Here is a 6,707-nt window from a genome sequence, read left to right as displayed (position 1 = left end):
GTTTCAGAACTGCGCTCTCTGATGAGCTGATGTGTGACGTATTTAATGGGTGGGATCATAGACTTTGACTTGGCAAACTTCCCCTTCAGTACATAGAGTAATACAACTGTATAAAGACAAAGAACTAAAATAGAAGCAATATTATATATATATATATATATATATATATATATATATATATATATATATATATATATATATATATTACACATAGACAAATACAAGAGTTCCTCTGCACTCAACCCATTATCAATATATTTAAGACAGAGACATTTTGTGCATACTGCTACTAAAAAATGCCTTACCCTTTAAACAAAACAGGGATTGTTTGTCCATATATTGCAATATATTTAAGCTGGCCAACTACGTCAAAGTCATCCCATATCTGGCCAGTCCTACGCTTAATTTTCATTTGATTCATTAAGAATTCTATGGTTTCATTATACATTTTACAAAGGGACTAAGTTTTACCTGCAACTTACTCGCTGCTTTCAAAGTAAAACTCCCAAACTTGGCTGCCCTTTTATTAGACACCAGTGGGATCACCTGACTATAGCTGGGAAGAGTGGGAGCTATATAATACACAAAAGATATGAATATCTTGTACATGATATCCTTATAAATGACGAGTTCTGATGTCATCAGTTATAAACGGTGAGTTCTGATGTCACTTCTGTCACATGACTCACTAAAATGTGTGTATTATAATAAATAAAGTACCCCAGTTGCAAAATATGAGGATATTAGAAGTTACCTCGGAGTTCCATGACGAAAATCACGAAAAATGTGTGATTTGTTCTATTTTTCTAAAATCTGACTTTTAAAAAACATAGCATTTTTCGGAATTTATTAAACCCCTAGAATGGAAAAGTACATATCAGAAAATTCGGCATCTCAGACCTGTCAAGGTTGCATATAAGTCAATGGGAGAGGTCCCAATGATTTTTTTGATGTGCGCTGAGATTCATGCAATACCCCGAAGTTTTTGGGCAAAAAGCATAAGAAATCTGAGTTTTCGGATGAAAAATCTGAAAAAAATCTGGAAATCTGATTTTTTTTTTTTCCCCACAGAAAATTTTTGGGAAAATGTAATAATAAATAAGCCCTCAAATTTGATCAGAGTTTGTAGCAGAAAATGTTGAGATAAAATTGGACTTTGATAAATAACCCCTAAATGTGTAGCCTTACAGAGCATTTGTTTTTTAAGATGGGGTGGGGCATTTAAAAGCTGGTAAGGGTCAAAAGTAGATGGTTTAGGCAAGAAGTTGCACACGCAGACCTGGCCTCTCCATTAATTTACATATGGGGCCTGGAGTATAGGAGGACGGCCCCTCCACGATTAATTGATCAAAAGTAACTCCAGCACACGTAACTTGTTCAAGGGATTACTACCGTGTTTTATGTCAATCCAACAATAACAATGTTTCGGGGGCTTACCCCTTCGTCAAAATAAGATGGGAAATAATTTTAAAAAACTATAAAAAATAAAAAGACCAATTGAAAAGTTGCTTAGAATTGGCCATTTCATAATATACTCAAAGTTAACTTAAAGGCGACCCCCCCCCCTTTAATGGCAGACACATTTAAAATCTGGAAAGCTTTTAATACTTTTAGTGCATTAAACCCATCAGCACAATGTATATATTATCTGCACTTTTAAATACCGTATATACTCGCGTATAAGCCGAGTTTTTCAGCACCCAAAATGTGCTGAAAAACTCAAACTCGGCTTATACGCGGGTCATACCTCTGCTCTTCCCTCTGTCCTTCCCTCTGTCACCTCTGCCCCAGCCGGACTGCCTGTGACTGCCTGTGTCGCCGCCCGGAGCAGGTCCAGGAGCTCCGGGCGGCGCGTCCTTCCCTGCCGGCGTTCGCTTTCAAAATGGCGGCGCCCATGGCCGCCACGTGGGTAGCGGCCGGCGCCGCTACCCACGTGGCGGCCATGGGCGCCGCCATTTTGAAAGCGAACGCCGGCAGGGAAGGACGCGCCGCCCGGAGCTCCTGGACCTGCTCCGGGCGGCGACACAGGCAGTCACAGGCAGTCCGGCTGGGGCAGAGGTGACAGAGGGAAGGACAGAGGGAAGAGCAGAGGTGACAGAGGGAAGGACAGAGGGAAGAGCAGCCAGGGTGGGGAGAGCGACAGATGGGGGGGGAAGTGGCAGAGGGAAGCAAACATGAAATGGGGGTGGCAGAGGGAAGCAAACATGAAATCCGGTCGGCGACACAGTCAGTCACAGACAGTAACAGGTACCTGCCCAGTGTCCCCCAATTGTTGCGGCTGGGTCACATTCACATTTTGAAATCTGACATGGGGCCCCTAGGCTTATACACGAGTCAATACATTTTTCCAGTTTTCTTAGGTAAATTAGGTACCTCGGCTTATACACGGGTCGGCTTATACACGAGTATATACGGTAGTGTTTCTTATCCTGATTGGTACATGGAATGAGTTAGCTGCTTTAAACCAGGGCTGTGGAGTTGGTACATAAATCCTTAGACTCAGACTCCTCAGTTTATGGTACTGCCGACTCTGTTTTTAAAGTTTTTAACAGTAACAGGCCTCATCTGGATATGCAGTTCAGTTTTGGACTCCAGTCCTTAAGAGGGATATAAATGAGCTGGAGAGAGTGCAGAGACTAAGTGCAACTAAATTGGTTAGAGGGATGGAAGACTTAAATTATGAGGGTAGACTGTCAAGGTTGGGGTTGTTTTCTCTGGAAAAAAGGCGCTTGCGAGGGGACATGATTACACTTTACAAGTACATTAGAGGACATTATAGACAAATAGCAGGGGACCTTTTTACCCATAAAGTGGATCACCGTACCAGAGGCCACCCCTTTAGACTAGAAGAAAAGAACTTTCATTTGAAGCAACGTAGGGGGTTCTTCACAGTCAGGACAGTGAGGTTGTGGAATGCACTGCCAGGTGATGTTGTGATGGCTGATTCAGTTAATGCCTTTAAGAATGGCTTGGATGATTTTTTGGACAGACATAATATCAAAGGCTATTGTGATAGTAAGCTCTATAGTTAGTATAGGTATGTGTATATAGAATTTAATTAAAAGTAGGGATGGGTGTATGTATGGATGCTGGGTTTTCATTTGGAGGGGTTGAACTTGATGGACTTTGTCTTTTTTCAACCCAATTTAACTATGTAATTATGTAACTGAAAGTGTATCAAAGTAATTAAAATATAATGTACTGTGCTCTGCACTGGTAAAAGCTGTGTGTTTGCTTCAGAAAACATACAAGGCATTTTATCGCTGTCCGTGTTCGAAAATATAAACCACATCCTTTGGTAATTCTAAACCAAAATCAAAGTTAAACTACATAAACAAAAAACAATTGGAAAACCTAAACCAACTTATATATTAATTAGATCTGGCATATACAGTAGCTGTAGAATAGGGGGCAGATTTATCAAGGGTCGAATTTTGAAGTGTAAAAAACGTTGAACTTCGACCACCAGGTTTTTTTTTATTGAATTTGGCCATATTTGGTCGAAGTAAAATCGTTCAATCGTACAATGAAATCCTTTGGATCGAACAATTCATACGATTTAATCGATCGATCGAACGATTTTACTTTGACTTCTAAAAACTTAGCCAAATGTTGACTATAGGTTCTAGGAGGTCCCCATAGGCTAACATAGCAATTAGGCAGGTTTAAGGTGGCAAAGTGTCGAAGTCAAACCTTTTTTAAAGAGACAGTACTTCGATTTTCGAAGTCAAACTTTTTTACTACGAATCAAAGTCGAATTTAGGCCTATTCGATGGTCAAAGTACCCAAAAAATAATTAGAAATTCGAAATGCGTCTGCATCCGACAGTCGTGTCGCGACGGATCAATGCTGCAACACCATGCGACAATTCTATCTTTTACCTTATTTTTTGTCGCATGCGTTTTGTCGCAGCGCGACGGATCGCGACAAAATCGCTTGTGGAGTCCTACCCTTAAGGTCCCATACACTGAGAGATCCGCATAAAACCCCATACACTGAGAGATCGGCTCGTTTGGCAATGTCGCCAAACGAGCGGATCTCCCTCCGATATGACCACCTTGAGGTGGGCAATATCGGGCTGATCCGATCGTGGGCCCTAGGGCCCAACGATCGGATCCTAACGATGCCTTAACAGGCGGTCGGATTGCGGGACCGCATCAACGAATAGATGCGGCCGCAATCCGACGGGATTTTCTGTCCCATCCAATCGAGATCTGGCCGACTTTCGGCCAGATCTCGATCGGTGAAGCCCGTCGGGGGGCCCCATACACGGGCCAATAAGCTGCCGACACGGTCTGTCGGCAGCTTTTATTGGCCCGTGTATGGCCACCTTTAGACATTGAACCTATATAAACCTTTATTGGATGCAATGCCCTCACCTGTCCTAGCCCATTACAAATGGCAAAACTATTGTGCCTTCAATTATAGAAGATATTTGGGAAGAAGCCACTGAAATATTATTACCTTATTTCAACATGTGACAGACTAATCAATTTCAAAATTCTACACCTCTACTATTACTCACCCATCAGGCTCCACAGGGTTTTCCCAAAAAAATCAACTGCATGCCCACAATGTCAAAACCCCAATGCAGATTTCTTACATATTATTTGGACGTGTCCAGGTACACAAACATTTTGGAGCAATGTGGGCCAATGCCCCAGTGACCATCTAGATTTACCTCAAGTTGTCTCCCCTGAAGTGTGCCTGCTAGAGGTAATATATAACCTAGTTCCCCAGAGCCATACCAGAATACTCTAAAGAACTTTAATATTCTATGCAAAAAAATAAATTATCTTACACTGGTTACAATTCAAGCCTCCCTCTATTACTGGTTATAACTTGTTAATCATATGCTCCCATTGATCAAACTGACATATGAAGCACGTGGCCTACCGGATAAATTTGGAAAAGTGTGGGAAAATTGGCTTGATATCTATCCTATAACAACCGACTCATATGTGCCTAATGCTAATCCCTCAGTTATGTGATTTACTTGTTTGTAAATTCAGGAAAGGGCAATTGGTCCTCACCTGAGGTAAGTGAAATGCTTTTTGTGCCACTGGCATTATAATTGCCATATGCATAGGTTTCAAAGCTATCTGCTTGTCTTATATCATTGCTACAAAATGTGTAGTTTGCCATAGTACTAAAGGGAATTTTCTTTTTGGGTGTTAGAAGCAAATTGGAAAAATGATGTTTAATTACTAAACAAATTAATGCTTTGTCACAACTTTTCATTAGTTAAATAAAGAAAAAATATTTCACAATCATTTTTTTTATATTTGTAGTTTGAGACATTTCTTAGATGCATGAAGATTTTTTTGGTAGTGTGGAAACCTTGATGTTCCTAAAAATACAATTTGCTATCCTTTGTAATGTGTAAACTAAATGCATTTAAATTAATTGAAATCGGTAAAGCCTTCCTAACTGGATATTCTATAATGGTTCCTAATTTTTCACATGATCAGTACCCTGAAGTTAAAAGCCTGAGTCTTAAAGGAGGCTTATTGTGAAATGAAAAAATACAAAAAACTGAATGTGCCAGTGCACTATATTCCTTTCAATATAGAAGGAATTTTGATGAAAAGTGTATTTTTTAAAGAAAACAATCATTATTTTTCTTCTTAATTTTCAAGGCATATATGGGATCCGTTATCCAGAAACCTGTAATCTAGAAACTCTGAATTACAGAAAGGCTGTTTCCCATAAACTCAATTTTATCCAATTGTTTAAACATGATTTCCTTTTTCTCTGTAATAATAAAACAGTACCTTGTACTTAATCCAAACTAAGGTATAATTATTCTTTATTGAAAGCAAAAAAATGCTGCTAAATCTTATTTTCATAGATTTAAGGGATGAAGATCCAAATTATGGAAAGAGCTGTTATCCAGAAAACCCCAGGTACCGAGCATTCTGGATAACAGGTCCTATACCAGTCTTTCATTATGTTTCGGAAAAAAGATTCACTCGCAGTTTTAGACCGATTCTTACTGCTTTTTATTTAACCCACTACATTTTTCGAGCAATGCTCTTGGATGTAGTGCAACGTTCGAAAAATGTAGTGGGTAAAATAAAAAGCACCCGAATTTTGCAGCATTTATCTGCATTTGACCTCTTCTTACAATTATCCTTTACCGAACAGCTTCTATACCATACAGGTATATTGTACATTATCTGGAAACTTGTTATCCAAAAAGCTCCAAATTACAGGAAGGCCATTTTCCATAGACTCCATTTTAATAAAATAATTCAAATATTTAAAAATGATTATTTTTCTCTGTAGTAATAAAACAGTACCTTGTACTTGATGCCAACTAATTAGCAAAACAATACTATTGGGTTAAAATAATTGTTTAGCAGACTTATGGCGTGAAGATCCAAATTATGGAAAGATCCCTTATCCGGAATACCCCAGGTCCCCCAAGCATTCTGGATAATAGGTTCCATACCTGTATTAGCAATGTTTGCATTGCTAATATAATGAAATTGAAACAATAGTACTATCTGCAGGTTGGTTCTTCTGACCAACTTGATATTTGGAAGCGCATCTTCTGATGTTGCTTTGCTTAAAAAAGTAGAGAAACGTCATATAAATCTTCCCTACACTTCTGTATGTGCAGTTGCTGTAGAAATGACATTTCACTCTTGATTAAGAAAGCGAGAAAGGATTTTGAGTTAAACCAAGACAGTGTGCTCAAGAAA

This window comes from Xenopus laevis, chromosome 6L, assembly GCF_017654675.1.
Source record: "Xenopus laevis strain J_2021 chromosome 6L, Xenopus_laevis_v10.1, whole genome shotgun sequence".
NCBI classification, from domain to species: Eukaryota; Metazoa; Chordata; class Amphibia; order Anura; family Pipidae; genus Xenopus; species Xenopus laevis.
This window is presented reverse-complemented; position numbering follows the sequence as displayed.